Source organism: Branchiostoma floridae, chromosome 8 (assembly GCF_000003815.2).
Source record: "Branchiostoma floridae strain S238N-H82 chromosome 8, Bfl_VNyyK, whole genome shotgun sequence".
NCBI lineage: Eukaryota > Metazoa > Chordata > Leptocardii > Amphioxiformes > Branchiostomatidae > Branchiostoma > Branchiostoma floridae.
This window is the reverse complement of record NC_049986.1, coordinates 17,954,216-17,975,261: the sequence shown is the minus strand read 5'-3', so window position 1 is coordinate 17,975,261 and position 21,046 is coordinate 17,954,216. Positions and strand designations below refer to the sequence as shown.

The 21,046-nt window shown below is 39.2% G+C and overlaps 1 protein-coding gene across 4 annotated transcripts in view; it reads left to right on the top strand.

The window, feature by feature from the left end:
* Positions 1 to 21,046, top strand: part of LOC118420967 (metal-response element-binding transcription factor 2-like) — a 60,621-nt gene that overhangs the window by 10,612 nt on the left and 28,963 nt on the right. The window lies entirely within an intron of this gene.

Genomic DNA, 21,046 nt, shown 5'->3' with positions numbered 1-21,046 from the left:
AACAACCCACTACCCCTATGGCCTTATAAAAGGCTATTGGATCACCTTTCCCCCTTTTAAGGTTTTTCCATTTTGACAAACATCTTAACAGAGTGAAATGACATGTCTTTTAGGTAAAAGATTATGAAGGTAGTAAGGAATACACATAGGAAAAGGCTGCAAGACAATATAAAAGGATATGTTGTGTACCCAGCAATAGTTTATTTCATTGTTTGAATATCACTTGACATCCAAAGTCAATACAGCACGTTGCAGTTCCAACAGTGGAACATTGTTCCAGCCTCCTGAACTGGTTTTGTGATTACTAAGTGGGGTATCGTAGTGGACTGTGGTACATTATCATTCTCAATTGAAACAGTGGGAATATCATACAAAATACATCGGTACTACTGACATTGACAATGACAATTGAGGCTGTAGGTTCTGGCACGAATAGCCTTTGTGTGAATTTGTTTAAGGTGGATTGGATATGGCCACGCACTACTAAATAGTATTACTAAAATTGGTAAAAAGACAACAGAACACCTCAAGTATAAAAAGTTTCATATTTTTATCGATGGGAAATGTTTGGAGCAATTTGTCAACTCGCTCGAACGCAGCGAGGCCGCAAACATATACCACAGTGAGATATTGCCTCAACTTACAGTGTACCTGTAGACACACAAGACTCTAGATATTACTGTAGGAACACATACATTGTAAGATGAAGCTAATTACAATGTAGTTTTGACATCTTTGCACCATACACATGTATTATGTACTAGTATGAAACTTCAGTAGACATTCTTCCATACGATGATGGATCATTATGTCCAGGATGATTTGTCCTGTGTGTCTTGTAGTGGGACTGATCTATAGACTCAGAGTCTCGTAGTTTGATTCTGTTATATAATCTTATTTGATGGATCTTTATACATTACATCAGACTAATGAATACCATTCATATCATGGCATAGTGACTAATAAGGGCAATTCTTAACAGAGGGCCAACCTTAATTAACAGCAAGGGAACAAAACCGAAACAGGTTGCCAGAAAGAACTTCTTTTATATGGCTATATATGAAGTTGAATATATTTAGAAATGTTTATGTGTATGTTTTCCATACTTCAAAGTTTTCCTGTACCTTCCAGAAGACAGTGGTATTCTCTTACAAAAAAAAAAAAACATGCACAGGCATTTGTTGCGCTTCCTCCAGCCTTTCAGTTGTTCCAATAGGCCTATCCCATAGCCCTGCCTAAATATCAGTGTCAAAACTTAGAACTGGAAATTAAAACTGTAGTGCATCCAGTTTGAAAGTTAGATCAATTGCCATTTTCTCACTGCTAATTGGACAGCCAGGATAGGCCTAGCCTTCCCTTCTAGATTTGTTGTAAAAACATGTTTCGAGTTTTGAAGTGCTCTGTCCGGTATTAGTACTATTACTTTCAATTTGTACAGCACTGTTGGACAGGTGTACAATTGTCACAAATGCTGATGATACACAATATATTCTACAATTCTAATACCCTTCTTGACATACAGTTAGTTGCCAAATCTGTATTACTTGCAATTATGCACAAGGCTTTTCATAATATTCAATATTTAGATACATATCTGTATTGCTCAGTGTCTCTTGAGTAGCATACAATGTACAATGCCATTTATTTTAGACACATTAACAGGTCCTGTAAAGCTGTACATTTGTATTGACATGATAGTGTCATTGATACATATTTTATATAAGATATATATATGACAGAAATATATTATATATGACAGAAACTTGCCTTGTCAAGGATATTCTAAAAGACACAATCAAGAAAGCAAATTGAATTCAGTCTTTCCTTTTCCAAGGGTTACATTTATGACTTCTGAATGGCAAATATGTAGTTGCTCCTACATCTATCCCCTCATCCATAGTCTTTCATTATTTTATATCAAGCAGTATTTCATACGGGATGAGTCTTCGTTTTCACATCCAGTGATGTCTTGTTACATTTCAATGTCTATCAGACTTTTTCTTCAGAGCTTCTGACTGGACTGCTGCTTCTAGCCACAATATGTATGCAAAATGTCGGTAGGTAAGACTTAACCACTGGTTGTGGAATAGAAAACTCCAATTTATCATTCGTTCTACCAGCCTGATGGATCTATTTTCGGGAGTATTTTAGACATGAGTAGGCTCAGGACTGGAGGCCTTTTCCTTCCTCACAGCTTTCCAGCACGGGAACATCTTGTAGGCAGCCAAGTTGTGAAAAAGAGAACTCAAATTCATCCTATTTTCTACCAGTCCTATGATCATTTTCATCCTATGATCTATTTTCAACGTTACTTCACACAGGAGTAGGCTCAGGACTCGAGGCCTTCTCTTTCCTCACAGCTTTCCACCTTGTGAACATCTTGTTGGCAGCCAGGTTGTGAAAAAGAACTCAAATTCATCCTACCGGTATTTTCTACCTGTCCTATGATCTATTTTCGGAGTCAAACAGGAGTAGGCTCAGGACTCGAAGCCTTCTCTTTCCTCACAGCTTTCCATCGCGTGAACATCTCCTTGTAGGCAGCCTGGAGCTGCGAATTCATGAAACCGTAGATGATGGCGTTAAGTCCGCTCTCTATCAGCGCCAGCCACATGGTCACCACGTGCACCCACCCCTCCACGGGTCGGGATGTAGCCACCAGCATTCCCACCGCGTACGGTCCCCAGCACGTCACGAACACGATCAGAGCGGCAAGCAGCTTCTTCCCCAGACGCTGCTTGTCGGCCTGTGAGACAAGTCAAAGTCAATTCAAAGTTTTGTTTATTCAAACTTCACAATAAAGAAACATACTAATACAAATTGTAGTGGGAAAGCACGTCACAAACACGATCAGAGCGGCAAGCAGCTTCTTCCCCAGCCGCTGCTTGTCGGCCTGGTGGGAGGATAAGTCAAACAATTGTAATGGGCACAATGTACATGTAAGACAATTTGGTATAGTGTATAGTAACATTTATCTAAATGCTGTACATGAAATCCCCAAATTGCAATTGTCAAGCAACAGAGGTTGTTGTAGACCAAAGAAATCCTGGATAGAATGTGTTAGTGTGTGTGAATGTGTTAGAAAGGACATCAAGGTATGCGGTCTAATTGCTGCTTGTTGGCCCGGTTGGAGGACAAAGTCAAGTCGAAATTTATTGCACAACAGTTGTAATGGATACAATGTAACACATTTGGCTATGTAGTAACTAATAAATATTAATCTAATGCTGTACTTGAAATCACCAAAGAGAAATTGTCAGGTACCAGTGATCGTTAGGAGTGTTAGGAGGGACATCAAGGTGTGTGGTCTAACTAGGGTGAACCTGCTGGACAGAGCCGTATAGAAGCGCGGTGTGAAGACTGCTAATCTTACTCCCAATCACAGTAGCAGTATAATCAAATTGAAGATTCTAGGCTATACAATATTATCAATCTGGTGTGCTATGCCAAAGGGTGGCTATACTGGCTATGTAGATAAAGATACAGATACAGAAATCATAATGTACATCAGACTGCTTGCTACTTTCATTAATCTTGTACGAACCTGGTTGGAGGACATGCTAGAGACACTGCTGCGGCGCTGGTTGATGCGGTCCTGTGTCCGGTGCACCTGTAAGGAATGGGGCAAGGAGGAAGATAGTTGGATTGCATTTGGAACCAGTAAAGCAGCTGGAACCAGTAAAGTAGTTTGGACTTATTCCTCAAGCTACCAACATCTTTTGCACCACAGACGTCCCTAAGTAAGACATCTTGAGCCCCTGAGACCCGTTTTAGAATACATGTATGTGGAAACATATGATATTTATAATGCGGATATTACGCACCGTCCAGAACAGCTGGATGTAGCACTTTGCCGTGACGGCCAGTGGGATGATCGTCCCGGCAACCACGATGAAGATGGTGTAGGGGACGGCGCCGTTGGTGTCGAACGTGCACATGAAGATCTCAGGCTTGTACTTGATGGCACCCCATCCTGTACAAACAGTTAAAACATGCTAAGAATCTTAGTAAGATAAAGCTTTTTTTTCTTTTTGGATTCTCCTGTCGATTCGACAGATGAGCAGGCAGACAGGCATTTACCTGTTTGCCTGACCTGCACATGACTTTTTATGGTAAAGGAGGGGTGTGCAATTCCTTCTCCACCCCCTCGTCTACTGGAGCATTACTCATTTACACCCGAGTTAAGTGAGGAAAGTCGTATAAAGTGCCTTTCCCAAGGGCACAAGATCGGTAACACGGCAGCTGGATGCGAACCCGCAACCTCTCGGTCACGGGCCGAACATGCTGCCACTGCGCCATGCGGTCCCACCAAGATAAAGCTAAAGTTGCCCATACATCAGAACAAGGGGTCAGCCTCCCTGATCAGGTGCATCGGGCCCGGCGCCCATCTCCACTTCTAAGCCCTGGGCCACACATACATGTAGGTGCAAGCACTACAGCAGGGGGCTTGTCCGCTGGTAGTGAAGTGTGTTTAGCTTCCATACTCTTCCTCTTAGCAGGGAAAGAAGTATGTACCATTTTTAAAAGTCTTTGGTATGACCCAGCTTACAGCTGAGTACATTTAGTTACAAGTATGTTGCATGATGGCCTTGGTAGTAGTTATTAGGAAATTTATTTTGTAAAATTTTTGTGATACAGTATGAAGTATCTCATCAGGGTAAGAAATACAATTGTTCTGTCAGATTTGGTCTCGGCAACACGGGAAGTTTTGAAAATTCTAAAACTAGATAATCAAAAGTTTGAGTAGTTTTAGTAAATTACCAGTTGAACAGAAAAGCCCAGAAAATAGTGTGCCTCCCATTAAAAAAAGTTAACTGCTGTGAGTTACTACCTTTCAAGAGATGTTTCACAAAACCTAATCCCAGAAACTAAGCTGAAGGGTGCAGAAAACGGTGAGGGATTTTTCTGTAAATCCCAGGGAAATGTCAGGAAAATTATGTTACTGCCTCAGCAAAAACCTTGCTAAGAAAGATGGATGATGGTGCTGCATTTTCCTCAAGCAAGGAACTCCATAATTTCCCATTCCTTGGACACAGAATAATGTAGGTTTTACTAAATAATGGAATAAAAGTCCTTAATGGTCTTCCGTGACAAAATCTTTTTACATTTTTTTCCAACTCCTACAATGCATGGATACAGAATTATTATTTTCCAAAATCATGTAGGTTTTACTAAATAAAGGGTAAAAGTCCCAATGGTCTTCCATGATGGCCACTGGTACGTTAATTGCAGACTTGTGTCCCATTTATTGTGTTAACACCGCCACAAGAAGGATTTGTCAGAGTTTTCACGACAGTTTATCACAGTTAAACTTCAGTTCAAGTTGTTCAGGTGTAGCAGTTTGCATTCATGCGCAGCCAGGAATGTCCTTTGGGGATGGATGCAATGTCATCAAGTAACTTCTTTGGTCTTTTGAAAGGTTATAAGCAGTCAGAGAAGAACTTTTAGAGAGAAAGTTTTTAGTCCAAAACAAGAGGAAAAATGACAAATCTTTTAATATGTTCTACATTCCTTTTTTTTTCCAACTCCTACAATGCATGGATAGAGAACTATTATTTTCCTTTGGCACAAAATCATGTAGGTTTTACTAGATTAGGGAATAAAAGTCCAAATGGTCTTCCATGATAGCCACTGGTACGTTAATTGCAGACTTGTGTCCCATTTGTTGTGTTTACACCCCCATCTGAAGGATTTGTCGGTGTTTTTACGGCAGTTTATCACAGTTAAACTTCAGTTCAAGTTGTTCAGGTGCAGCAGTTTTCATTCATGCACAGCCAGGAATGGCCTTTGAGGATGGATGCAATGTCATCATGTAACCTCTCTGGTGTTTGAAAAGGTTATGAGCAGTCACAGAAGAACTTTTAGTCCAAAACAAGAGGAAAAATGACAAATCTTTTATGTTTTACATTTTTGTTCCGAAACTCCTACAATGCATGGATAGAGAACTATATTATTTTCCAAAATCATGTAGGTTTTACTAAATAAAGGGTAAAACTAAAAAGTCCCAATGGTCTTCCATGATAGCCACTAGTACGTTAATTGCAGACTTGTGTCCCATTTGTTGTGTTTACACCGCCACAAGAAGGATTTGTCAGAGTTTTACGACAGTTTATCACAGTTAAACTTCAGTACAAGTTGTTCAGGTGTAGCAGTTTGTATTCATGCACAGCCAGGAATGTCCTTTGGGGATGGATGTAATGTCATCACGTACTAACTTCTCTGGTCTTTCAAAAGGTTATAATTATAAGCAGTCAGAGAAGAACTTTTACAGAGAAAGTTTTAGTCCAAAGGAGGAGGAAAATGGCATATCTTTTTTCAACTCCAAGAATGCCTGGATATAGAGAATTCAGTCTATTGAAATTATCAGCTAGCTTATACATGTTATGTGTGTGTTTGTACAAAGTAGTTGTCAGTTGCACTACAGAGGATAGTATCAGAAATTTAAATATAAAACTGTGGACTTCAGCATTGTAGCGCCAGCTTTGCGGGCATGTGGCGTGGCAGCAGCTAGTTACTAGTATATCACACTGGTATTATCTGGTGGTAACCGGTTCCACTTTATAATAGATCTAGGGAATAATGGAGTTATGACGTCAGAATGTTGCATAAAGTGGTTGGATTATGACATCAAATATATATCCGATTATGTTGAGATTGGTAGGTAGATGTCTGTCGCCCTTCACAGTACTTCCTGTCGTGATGTTATTTTTGGAACTCACGTCATATGTAGCCATTAGAGCATATGCAGGTTTTTACCTTAAATGTAAGTAGGGTAAACATGTACATGACATTGTGCGTCATTGTAAATCACCAGCACGTATCTCTGTCACTTGACACCTTTTATCTCATGCAGTTTTGCACATACATTCATTGCAGTAAATGTAAAATGCATTTAAGTTTGTGAGGATTTGATTTTGCTGTATGGAAAAATGGAGTGTTCGCAATTATGGTTTTGAGGAAATAGCATTATAATATTAGCCTGACTTAGTAAGGCTAGTGAACATGTAAGATTACAGTCATGAGGACATGATAGTCATCACTTGTCCATAGTGTCAGTGATCGAATTTCTCAGTCCTTTGAGAAAACACTATAGACATGCAGGTTTGGCTGTATTTTTTTTTCCTCTATGAGGCTCTCAGACTGACAAAAACATGTGCTTGCAGAATGCAATAACTGTGTTGTATGGCCTTAAACGTGAACCAGACTTTTTCTCTTACATGACATCAAACTTTCAATGCAAAAATTTCAATGTGGTTCAGTTCAGTAAAACTGTTCATCCTCAGAGAGGTGACACCATGACTGCCATAAGGTCCTGTCTAGCATGATGGAGTGGAGGTCATTTTTGACCTGCAGACTTTCAATCAATGTTAAAATATGGTTATTATACCTTCTTGGTCATCAGTCTTGAGTCAGCTTTAAGTCTTGAACTACATGTACCAGATGGTATGCTCTCTTTGCTTCTGTTTATGTTTCTTTATGACAGATGTACAGTGTATAACGGTCTGACAATATACCATATAAGAGCTGTTGGGGTGAAAAATTGCCCTCTACAGAGCTTTTACCAAGACAGAAGCAGTTCCTTCAGCTGTAAATAAGATGTATGTAAGGGAGGGTTGGTGGTGGATGCCCCCAGGTAGGTTTTACCCATGATCAGAGGAGAGATCGTAAGGCACGACTGGTAACGCCATGAATTTGATGAAACTCAGCCTAAGGCGAGTGGTATACATTGTGTGCTGTGTGCATGCTTCAGGTAGAGGTTGTCTCAGGACATGGGTGCTAGGCTGTAAGTATGTAATAATTGTAAGAAGGTCAAGAAAAGTCAGCAAAACTTACAGCCCATAAAAGAGCTTTGTAGTATATGTATATCAAAGGTTGTGCAAATGTTTAACATACATGTATAATGTCTTACTTTGTAATATTTCATTACATTTAAGCTGTGACCTTCTTAAACTAATGGCCAACAACATTTAAGAACTTGTCTCAAAAAGTATTTTTTATGAATTATGAAATAGTTTTCTAACATTTGTAACATGTTAGAAAAGGGGGCCCACAAATTATAATGCCTTGTCATGAAGTATCAATAGGGGTTTAGACATATCTAACATCTATAAAGTTGCTGCTCACCAGACTGAGTGTAATCATACTTAATATCAGCTTTCTTCTTTCATAGTCAGTAATGATATCATAACAGTGATTTTCACGTTAGACTTAGAAACTTTTTGTGTTAAGTAACTTCATCCCTTTGCTGAAGGAGGAGAAAGGTTGTCATCAGTTTCTGACAAGCGGGGTGTCTGTACAATCAGCTTATTTCCGCTGCCCGAGAGAAAGGTAGATAGCTGATAGCTTAGCTGTCTCTCCAGACAACATCAGGCCTTTTGATGTGCCCTGACTGATGACAAGGTTGGTATTAAGGCCTCAATGTTGAGATTACTCTCCAATATGGAGATCCTGTGTCCATCTGACAGTGTTTTTTCCCTGTTAATATCCTTTTGAATTATCTGAATAGTGGACTGACAGAAGAATATATGCATTCAATCATGGACACAGTGTACTGTGAATGCCTTTAAGTTCACTGAGATTTGCTCTTTAATATGGTGAGGAAAAAATGGAGAATTTGTTACAGTAGTGGTTTTGATTTAGCAATTATTATAGCACTGTATACTCATACATGTAATTACATGTACGTGTGTGTACTATAGTATATACAGTACTGTAATGGATGCTGGTGCCTTTACCTATTCAATTTTGTGGTGAAGCTGCCTAATACAAAAACCTTGAGCATGAAATCTCTGCATTAATTTTAAGAATTACAGTAACTAGATAGAACATTTCTGCTACATGTCCTTCAACATCTCAGACATCTTCTTACCATCTGTTGATGCCTACATTAATAGAAGATTCTGGCTGGTCATTTTCAGCCTTTTATGTCAAACACTTACAGTCACATGGTACTAGTCCAGTGTAGTGTCAGAGACTATTTTGTCTGGCAGCTAATACCTGAAGCAGCAGACTTCTTCAGTGAAATGAAACATGATAAACCTTCAGCAAGGAAGCAGTGTATTATACAGCTGTCACATAATCCATCTTCTTTCTTCTCGGAGACTTCAAACACAAAAGTACCGATAGACTTTTGAAAGTTCTGATAACACAGAGACAGGAAGATACTTTGAAATGGGGTGTTGTGTAGCAGTTAAGCCTGATATAGTAACATTAAGCTTAAGTTTTGTTCTTGTTATTTATATCTCACAAGATCATTTCTAAAGCCCCTATTACACAGTCAACAAGCTTTGGCCAGGTATTTCTGGAAATTGCAAGAAGGTCACTGAACTTAGAAATTACCAGTGACCGAACATCACATTGGCTCAGGGACCTGTAGATATTGGTTAGTCTCTAAAAATCAGTCAATGATCAGGAGAATACAATCACGAGTTTTACTGCTGAAAATGTCAATAAGAGCTCGCAGACTCGTTGAACAACGTCAATCGATTTTTCTGCTGTCTGATATAGGGGCATAAAGTAAAGGCTGTACAGTTACTTACAGTTGTAACACACCAGTCGTAGCAAAAAGGACAAACAAGTTACAAACATCTCATACAAATTTGTTGGTATTGAGTCTTGAATTAAGAGAAAGCATTGAGAAGTATTCAGGCAGGTACAATGTAATATCTCAAGCACAGATTAGATACTACATAAAAGCCATGGATATGTGAATGATATTAAAATGTGATAGTTCAGAACTCTAGACACTCAATACTTTGATGATACAATGAATGTCTGTGAGGCTTTTTGTCCTATAATGCCTTATATCCGCATGGGACGGGACTGCGATAAGTTTGTACATAACCATTCATCTTGTATGTGAAAGTCTTTGTACTTGCGGTAGTTGTGGTTTGCAGTGGATTTATTATCTTAATCCCGGATGTACATGAACAGCAATGGCTGATTTTTCATTCACGGATCCGCGGGTGTACATTATGTGGATGATTAAGTACCCCGTGCAGTTATCTGTCATATTCTGTGAACAGTTTCTGTAATCAGTGTCCTTGTAAGTGCATCACATGTTGGGGATTACGCATTTTGCTGGGATGAGATGTACAAAATGTACGTCAAAAGCAGACAGGTCTCCAGGGACTGTCCCTCCGTCACATAGATTTAAAGCTTTACTCCTTTTTTTTTTACAGTCTTTTTTGATTTTAGGAATCTTGTCCTGTCTCTCTCTTTCTCTCTCTCTCTCTCTCTTTACTTGGCTAATTGTGTAAAGTTAGGCCATACCAATTTAATTTGTTGGTTCTCGGATTTTTTCCTAAAAAAATTGAAGCGACAGGGCGAAAAAAAAAAAAAAAAAACTTGCAACAAGTCTGGGTTCAGGTCCAGGCTGGTTAGTCCAGACCTGAACTCATGGTATACGTGTGATAGAAATAGTTAATCAGTTAAAATTACATGCAAAATTGCATGTTGGCATAAATTTGTACAATATACATTAAATTATGTACAGTTGCTACAGTAAACAGAAATGTTCACAAAACATCTCAAATAGACCAATATAGTATTTTTACAGAGATGCAACGACAACAACAAACATTATTTAAGTTTGCCTCTAGAAATAAAATACCATCGCTGGAAGACTTATTTGCTCTCTGAGTTGATAAGAATCTGTCTATCCAAGGCTCTAATTACATTTCATGGTCAACTGGTGCAAATTGGAAAAAAAATTACAAATACTTCCACTCCCCCCAAAATACATGAACAAGCCAAAGTACTGAACTACATGTTGCATAAAACCATAGGTTTATTCTCTCTTTTTGTTACATGTACAATTATTTGTTGACAAAAAATTAAGATGCAGTTTGATTAAACTTCCTTAGAAAAACCTAATGTTACATGCAAATCACTGAAATCAGCACTGAAATGGTACACCATGTACTATCTAGCCAAATCTGCAGTTCCATTAGAAACAGCGTGGGGGCGCTTTTTTGACTTACAGAAGAAGAAAGATGGCCGCCCGAGATTTTCCGACTTCATTTTCATCTCCATTTGGAAGACTTTGAGCATTTCAGGCATATCAAAACATGTTGGCTATGGAGGTACAAGAGTGAAAAAGTATTGGTGATTTATTGAGTTGTTTGTTTGGGTGCCGATTTCTGTGTTTCAATTGAAAATTTGCATGTGAAAGTGTGTGTGAGAGAGAGCACATGCTCAGCCGAACTTCTGGTTCTGCTACGTTATGTTATGCCCATGTGTATCTCATTTACGATGATTTCTTTGTTCCTAAATATACTTTGCAACAAAAAAGATATGAATCAATTGGTAGCAAAGGACTTGGGGGTGAGAAAAAGTAAATGCACTGGTACTTTCCAGACGTTCTGTTTCTCTAACGGAACCAAAGTTTTGCAGCACGATTACTGAATGGAATTTTTTTTTTTTTTGAAATTGGGAAAATTAGAAGCGGCGATTCCGAGAACCAACGAATTAAATTGGTGTGGCCTTAGTAATATGATCATGATGGATGTAGGATGAAGTACAAAATGTACGTCAAAACCAGACTGGTCTCCATGGACTGTCTTCTGTCACATAGAGTTTAACTCGTTGACAGTAATTTTATGAATCTTGTCCTGTTTATCTATTTTTTTCTCTCTCGTACTTGACTAGTTGTGTCAGGTTAGTTTTATGATCATGATGCATTTTGGTGGGATGAAGTACAATTGTACAGAATGTACATCAACACCAGATTAGTCTGCAGGGACTGCCCTTCCGTCACATAAATTTAAAGCTTAACTCGTTCGACCGTCATTTTTTATTTTAGGAATCTTGGCCTTTCTCTCTCTCTCTCTCTCTCTCTTTCTATCTCTTTCTATCTCTCTCATGCATGGCTAATTGTGTAAAGTTAGTATAATATGATCATGATGGAAATAAAGACTACCATTTGTAAGATTCTGCTTAAACTGGTATTTCTTTTACTGTAATGAACTAAGAAGAAGAAGATTATGGGTTCTGGACTTAATTTGATAAATGAAAAGAAACTCCAACACCTTCTTCAGAATTAAATCTTAAGAAAAGCAGCACTATAGATATGTCTATGACGGTTAGACATCCAGGTTCCAAAATCATATCCAGTTGCTTGAGTAACTACTTTTTGGAGCACTTGATACACTCAGGAAACTAATTCGCTATGCCGCAGTTGTGATTGATATAATGCTATCTTCAATGTTACACAATATCATACATGTATGTCCTGCACAGATTGGGTCTCCATTAAAACATACTGATCGGACAAGATTGAGGCTATATAAGCTTCCATTAACTTGCACAGCATTAGGAATGTACAAATGTACCAGCCAGATAGTGCAAATTACAGATTCTCATCAGTGTAATAACAGTATTGAACTTGTTGGATGGAGTGTTGTTATTACCTGCTAAGCTAGGAGCTGAGCTATGTCTATCTATTATAGAGAACTAGGGCTGGGTATCGGTACAGCGTACCGGTACAAAACCGGTTTTTCTTATTGGACCGGTCCAGAAAAACCGGACCTGAAAAAATTAGGTGGACCGGATGTTGGACCGATTAGAAAATTAACATATCATTTTATCAGGCATTCACACGTTTTGGCGCTTGCAGTTGGAAGAAAATGACAAGACTCAAGTAGAGTTTATAGTAATTTCTACCAAGGTTTACAGTCAATCGTACAGGTGCAGTTAGCGTTGTAGTATTTTAAAACGCCAGTGTAAGTCTAATACTCCACCAAACAGATTTCTTTGTAGTGAAATGGACCATTGGTACTATGAGTCATACTGAATCAGGTCCAGGTTCAGGTCCGGACCTGGACCTGATCCTTTGGACCTGAACCGGACCTGTACCTGAATTTTCTGTACCGGTACCCAGCCCTATAGAGAACCATTACAGCATGCAGTTAGCTAGTGCTGGTATTGCCACCAAAATCAGCAGCTTCTTGATTGATATTCAATAATACTTTATATCAAAGCCGCAACTCACAACTATTTTTAGAAAAGATATTAAAGACTTGAAGGCAAAGCCGAGAGACAAATTATGGGGCTGACTAGCAGCTGAAGATTTTGAAATTTTTACAAAATAACGGTTGTGTGATTTTTCGTTGTGAGTTTTTACCGCATCTTAAACATACTGCAAACGTGCATTTCTATGTTTGCTGTAAGAACTTAAAACACCACACTGTAAGATGCCTTTTTCCTCCTATTTCCCCCAAAGCTATATAAGTGTGTTAAGCCGAAGGGCGGTTATGCCTGCTACATCTTAATAGATACAGATACAAATTGCAAAATTAAGTCCCCGCAAACTTAAAATGAATTTATAGTATGCAGTCACATTAAGACTAGTAAAGCCTTTATTTAGTCTTGATGCCAGTGAAGAAATACCCCTTCCCATCTCTCCCAATAGCAGTGCGTAATCGTCTAATCTCCCAAGCAAGTTTCTAAGTCATGAGATTTGCACTACATTGTGTTTCTGACAGGACGGTCATGGAAAATGTATTTCAGGTTTAGAAAGAGCCCCTAAAACATCGTGATTACGTAAGAGATTGATCTGTTCCTACAGAGTGGGTTTGTGGGAAGTGATCTTGATTCATGCGGTTGTCCCTGCCTCCAGCGCACTTAAGCCTCCGCTGCTTTGGGCTACGATCTCTGTGATCTTTGGAGGCTGAGCCGCAAATCTGCTAGCATGTCAAGAAAACCTAGTAGTACAATGTATGCTTGGAAAAAAGCAGTCTTCCATCAGCAGTAGAGTTAGGTGATATACACATGTATAGATATAACTTACCATCAATAGTTATTTGTTAATTGCACAACTGGTTTTAACTTTGCACTGAACTTCAGAAGTCTGAAGTATTCACCGCTAAGTCTGCATAAAATCCCAGCAAAAGTCAGTCACAGTCTTCCTGTGCATTAACTTGGCTAAGGCCGCTTTGACATTTCAATAACGGTGCTCACTTCAATACACAGTTACTGCAATGGAAACACCAATGGTTTTAAGTTTGCGCTGAAGCATGCTATATTAAGACTGCATAAAACCACCACAAACGTCAGCCACAGTTTTCCTGAGTGTGTTCTGTGCATTATCTTGGCTTAAGATGCTTTGACATTTTAATAATGGTGCTCACTTCAATACACAGTTACTACAATGGAAGCACCAGTGGTTTTAAGTTTGCACTGAAGCATGCTACATTAAGACTGCATGAAACCATGCAAAAGTCAGTCACAGTTTTCCTGTACTCTGTGCATTAACTTGGCTAAAGGTGCTTTAACATTTCAATAACAGTGCTCACTTCAATGTACTGTTACTGCAATGGAAACACCAGTGGCTTTAAGTAAGCGGTGAAGCATTCACCGATAAGACTGCAAAGAATCACCACAAAAGTCAGTCACAGTTTTCCTGCATTCTCTGCATTAACTTGGCTAAAGGTGCTTTGACATTTCAATGACGGTGCTCACTTCAATACACAGTTACTGCAATGGAAACACCTGATTCAGTGGTTTTAAGTTTGCGCTGAAGCATGCTACATTATTATTAAGAATGCATAAAACCGCCGCAAAAGTCAGTCACAGTCTTCCTGTGTTCTGTGCATTAACTTGGCTGAAGATGCTTTGAATTTCAATAGCGGTGCTCACTTCAATACACAGTTACCGCAATGGAAACACCAGTGGTTTTATGTTTGCGCTGAAGCATTCTACATTAAAACTGCATAAAACCACTACAAAAGCCAGTCACAGTTCTCCTTTACTCTGTGCATTAACTTGGCTAAAGGTGCTTTGACGTTTCAATAACGATGCTCACTTCAATGCACTACTGGCCAGATCACACCCACAAGTCAAACAAAACCCTTAAGCTTGAAGTTGACTCCTCCTAACCGCAACTGTACAGGACATAGTCTGACCTCAGCACAACTTGCCTAATGTTTTGAAACTTAGGCCTAGGGAAAAAATGTTGTGTTTCCTGTTTCCTGTTTCAGTCCTGAAAAAATTAGGGTCGGTGGGTAGGGGTTATCTTTTTTTTCTTTCTTTCTTTTTTTAGACTCTGGCCAAAAATCTAGGTACAATACAGTATAACAAAGCGAAACTGAAATACATTGGGACACTCATATTTTCAATGTCAAACTTTAATTTTGTGCATAATGCCTAGGAATCTGTAGACACATTTATCCTTCATAAGATAGGACAAGCAGGTTTTTTTTACTTACAGTTTTGTTCCACCCCCTAAAAAAGGCAAGGGTCGGCAGAGTTTTCTAGGGTCGGCCGGGAAACAGGAAACACAACATTTTTTTCCTTGGCCTTACACAGAATGTTTTAAAACTTAGTAATACGCAGAATGTCAGTGTGAAAGGCACGTAATACATCACAACAAGGGGTGATTGTCAGCAGCCCCTATGTGTGGGCGTATGTCCTTGTGGGATTCGCCGAGTGTCCTGTACAACGTAACTCCGGGCACTTACTGGAGTGTGCCTTAAAGGTTTTTTTTTTTTTTTTCTATTTTGCTTTTAGACAGACAGGGACAATGTGGCACTGCACTCAAGTTTTTTAACTTATATTAACAGTGCCACATACACGGTACAGACAGAAGGTACCCATTTTTACACCTGGGTGAAGTGAGGAAGGTCGTGTAAAGTGCCTTTCCCAAGGGCACAACGTCGGGGCGGGGCACGGCGGGGATCGAACTCAGAACCTCTAGGTTCCGAGCCGAACGCTCTACCAGTTACGCCACGCCCGACGCCACGATGCCTTAAAGGTTGAGTCGGCCTGGCGGCAAGAAGTTTTTAGTTTGTAATTGGGCTGAAGTTATGCTTTAAACATTTTCCTTAGGTTGGATTGTGAGATAATACATACTATTAGTATTAGATCAATCAGTCTGTAGCTGTCAGCAGTTTACAGGATTATTTTCTTGCACCCTATGACAGGATGACAACATTCATTTGCATACTGGATAAAAAGAAAGAAAATCAATCATTGCAAAATGCTGTTCTCATCATTTTTTATCATAACTTGTTTTCAGTCATGTATTCATTCTTGTGTATTATGTAATGAAATTTCTATGAAAAAGAAAACTTTTAAGATATAGGCAGCAAAAACCTTGCAAATTCAACATTGAATTTTTAAGAGTCATGAATTCAAGCATGTTGGATTCTGTCCAAGTTTTATAGATATTCTTAAGTTCACTAATTCACTACCTCTAGCTTTAAACTTATTTCTGTCATTGTTTTGGAGCTAATGTTGTTAATTTTTGTTGTGAAATCTGTCATTTTGACTTTTAGCTTACAAAAACATGTTTTCATCAATTTCATATCATTAAGTCTAGCATTTTTGGGCAAACTGGGTGAAATTTTTGCCTTGTTAAGCAAACTTAAATTGCAGGACAGTTGGACAGATCCTTGAGACAGCCCCGGTTGAAAAACTTTCCGTGTAGATTGCTTATTCTTGTCAGGTTCTCCCGAGCACACGGTTAATCCAGCCAAGGCCTGATATACTACCTGGGCGGTTCTGCCTGAAGGAGCATGATACTGCATAAGTTCGGGCCGACTTTCACAAATGCCACCATGTTATATAATTGAACCAAGAAAAATGAATAAGAGAAGTGTAAATACTTCATCAAAAGTTTATGTAAATTTTGAAATAAGTGATTTCTGCATTGACCTCTTCGCCGCAAAGTCATAACATCATGAACAGCAACACCCTCTGTTTAGGTATACCCCTGAATCTCAACTGTAAGCAGTTGAGCTCTAATTAGTTGGTAACTGGGAGTTCTGGTTCAATCCCGGGTAGGGCATTTCAGTCGGGGCTGCAACCATTTTTCAGAAGGGACATAAAATAGAGTTGGTGGTTGATCGTGTTGAAGGGAAGAGGTAGCAAACCTTCACAAAAAGTATACCCTGCTACTGAGTTATATGACCAGTTTATTTCGAAATACAAACAAACTGACATTGGCATGGCAGCCTCACGGCTGAATTGCGTCCAGTCATTACAAACCATTACATCATTAAATCAACAAGGTGGTTAAAATCGAAGATTATAAATAATCGCACAGGTATGGATCTTGAAAATCCGGTTACAGACAGACAAATTTAAACAACGTTGGCAAAGAAACTTACTGCCCAATGTACATTTGTGTACCACTACCGGGCACTAGGCAAGAGTTTGAACAAACAAACAAAAGAATAGAAATGTGTGCCCACAGCAAACTTTAAACAAAGCAAATCTAGAAATATTCGTGGTGATTTCACTTTCACATGTTATCTCTCCATATTCAGAAACAGGACCATACAGACTTTCTTCCAGTGTGCTTGATGCAAACTTTAAATACCATGGGACTCTCCTTTTGTGTCCTATCTCTGCACACCTGAATGGATTGACAGTATAAATGACCGACTAGGGAATCCTGACATATGTTCCTGGGAGTTGTGACGTTTTTGTTCTTGCATGCAAACACCTTTATTACAGTCATTTGTCGTAAACATTTTGCTTGAAATGTCACACCCGGGTCTGTTTAAATCCTAAATTACGATCTGGCATTCGTCTAGATCCCTGGGGTAGCCGTGGTCACAGGAAGTGTATGGAAAATCTGATATTGAAGACCCATACGTCTCATTTTGGAAGGAGGTATACCTTGTTACACAGTCGTTTGTATGTGGGAGAGGTGCGGTAATGCGAAGTTCATGTTGCGGTCAGCTCGTTATTCGGCCTGATTGTGACAGGATACAGGTGTAGCACCGAACAGGGAGCGATGGTAACTTCATTTTCCACAGTAATCCTTTCAACCCTCTAAGTCCGAGATCTATCGTTCCTCGTTAGCGTGGCCTCAACCTTGAATATATAATAGCATGGCCAGCAGTAGATTTCCTTGGGGATTCAAAGTTACAGGTCTCAAAAGTTGTGAAGACTGAGGTAATGTTACACACCCTTTCCACTGTTGAACAGGACTGCTAGTGCTGGAATTCCAGCCTTTAAGGCAGTGTTAAACAGAACTGTTGGAATTCAAGCCAGATAAAAGTCTAGGATACATTATAGGCGCTGGAAGCCAAAGAAGCCATGTCATAGTGGCAAATAGTAGCTAGCTCTACAAAATGTTTGAACTTGAGACTTTAGTACAATCTCAAGTTGCATCAAAATCTGTTTAGAGGCTGCAACTGATTTGCAACCAACAATGTGAACTTGACAGATTACTCAACGAATTTGATAGACAAAGAAAATTATCTCTACCTTATATGTATTTGATTATCTTTTCAATCATGCATCACATTCTAATTATAGAATCAAGGCTCACATATATCCAATATATTTTGGTTGCTCAACGATGGAAGCTTTTGATGACTGCATTCCAGAGGGATGTTAAGTTCTACTATGTGATTAAAGAAGGAACTTTGTAATGAACTGATATCAAACTTACACAAATCAATGCACTGCAATTGACCTGAAGAACCTTTCTACAAAAGAAGGGGAATGTCTTCTTTGTGATTAAAGAAGAATCTTTGAATTGAACTGATATCAAATTTATACCAATCAATACACTCAATGCAATTGAGCTGTAGAACTTTCCTACAGCCTTCAAGCATACGGAGTTGTTAGGTTTGATCCATGATACAGTAGCATGAGTTACAGTCCTTTCTCCACCCATACCTGGCAACAGGGTTCTAGCTTGTGCATTTTTAGTGTAACTGGCAACTACGCTATAATTTGCAACCACCACGCTAGAGTGAAGATGTGGTACTTTGCTATCATTTACTTGTTGAAAGATGTCTAATCAAATATGAAAAATGATGAAACTGACCAAAAAGTCCTTCAAATTACGTGGAAGGACCAAGACCCCCCTTGCATACCATATTTGCCATTACCATTACGCCAAAATAAAATCCTGGCTAGAACCCTGAGCAAACATGTATACTTGTTATTCTGTAGGCTGAAGAGGATGTAAAAGGTTTCAAGTTGTAAAACCGTGTCTTTTGTGATAGATTTTTATAGGAAACAACATTAAGAATCATTCCATTACCATGTCTCAGGAGAGAGCAGTTAGAAACATTGTTGATCCCCTTCCCACTTTCGACCTAAATCCTGTCCCATCAGTAAAGTTGTTTTTGTTACCACCTTATCATTTATTCAAATCTTTTTCCTGATTGCTCCTACGTTGCTCTAAATAGAATAACTACAGCAGTAACCACAGTTATTTTGTAAAGTGTCCACTTATATGCATGTTAAAGTTTTTCATGGGAGAACTTAATGTTCTTTGACCTTGTCGTGACATTGCTACGACCTGATTGATATGTGTTCAGCATTCCCAAGGTTACAACTCCGTTGTTTATGATAGTTTAATCACTGCTAGCTTTTCGCATAGCTCAGGAGGTGGCCGTGTGGGTGGATTCTTCGTGTATTATTGATGTGATCTGTCCTCAGGCTGTGGCAAATATGACATCACGTCATTTTTCTCCCCCAACATGGTTCCCCTAGCTGCGATATGGAGACATCGTGTCTATAGAAAGATCTACTGTGCGCTATAGAATCCTTTTGAGAATGGAGACATTTGTCATTTTAGGAGTTTTATGAACTTTTATGAAAAGAAAACTTTGAAGATAATGTTTTCTAGTGCTGTTAGTTTCTTAGAAAAGGGGATTTTTATGAGCCCCAGAGTTCAACCTTCTGTAAAGACTATCTACTTGTAAGGAGAAGACTATGTACTAGTAAGTTGTACTTTGCCATACCTAGCTGCAGGCAGTGTCTACTGCATCTATCTGTAGTGTTATAACAGCAGTGTTTTCAGGACTAAGGACAGGTGCACAAAGCGACTTTACAAAGTTACTTTGCAACAGTGCTGCAGTGCTTGATATCTAATACCTACTAACTGGATGGGAACATTTCCTGCAGGTGCAGGTAGGATATTGTGAGCTCTAAAGTATAATATGTTTCCCTGATAAATATTGTTGAATATGTCTGAAAACACAAGATCATAAAAGTTCCCCTACTCACCAGCCACCAGTGGAATGGACAGCACTACAGCCAGTACCCACAGTCCTGCCAAGATGGTCACACTTCTACGCATAGTGAAGGTCTGCAACAGACATTATCATGATCAACCCAATGCTTTGATGTATTTTACCATTTAAAGCAATAAAACTTGTTGTTCTGGAAGTAATGTCAGTAGCCATAATGCTAGCATAGAATATTGTTATTGATAAGTATCCTGTCCTTGTCCAATTCTATTTGTATTGTCTGTTTTTGTCAGCAGGGCTAGCTCTTTGTGATAGCCACAGGCTAGTTGGGCAGCCCTGGCTGTGTGTTCTGAACAGCCAAACCAATAGATAAAGAAACAGAAATGTTAAAACTAAGAAATAAGACATACATAAGTCCTTGGCCTTTCCTGATAATGTTTCGCTGCTCAACTATCACTCAAAGAGAAGTTCTAACAGCATGCAGGGGAAAGATTGGTGATAATTGTGTGGTCAGTGCCGTTGGGAGAAAGATAACTGGCCTTGTGCCCAGCTCTGTCTCTTCCACATCAGTGGGTATCAGCTCTATCCTCTGCTTTCCTGCGATTATGCAAAGAGAACCGGAGGGTGTGCTTGACTGATGCGATGTTTTAGCAGTTTTATAGCCTCTAACTTTGGTCAAAGTTTCTGCTGTTTTGACCAATCCAGTCTCTTCTGCATTGGCAGATCCCATTCTATGCTTTGCTTTTTCTGGACAGACATATAGAGATATATAGAGTTTGGTGCTCTGGTAGTAGTGAGAAGTTTTGCTGTGTCCAGTTCTGTCTGTTCTACATCCTATAGCTATCAGTGGGTATCACTGTCTTATTATATAGTGCAAAATACTGAAATGCATTTAAGTTTGCGGGGATCTAATTTCGGGGTCGCGGGAAAAAGGGTGGTTTTAAGTTCGCGGTAGCACCATCCACCGTAGTCTATTACTGCCAGGTAAAAAATGTTTGCGGTGGTTTTAAGTTTGCGGTGAAGCGAACCACGAAAACCGTGAACATTAAACAACCACGAAAGTTGCTGCATTTACAGTAGTACAGAATTCTTAAGAGTCAGCTTTCACCATG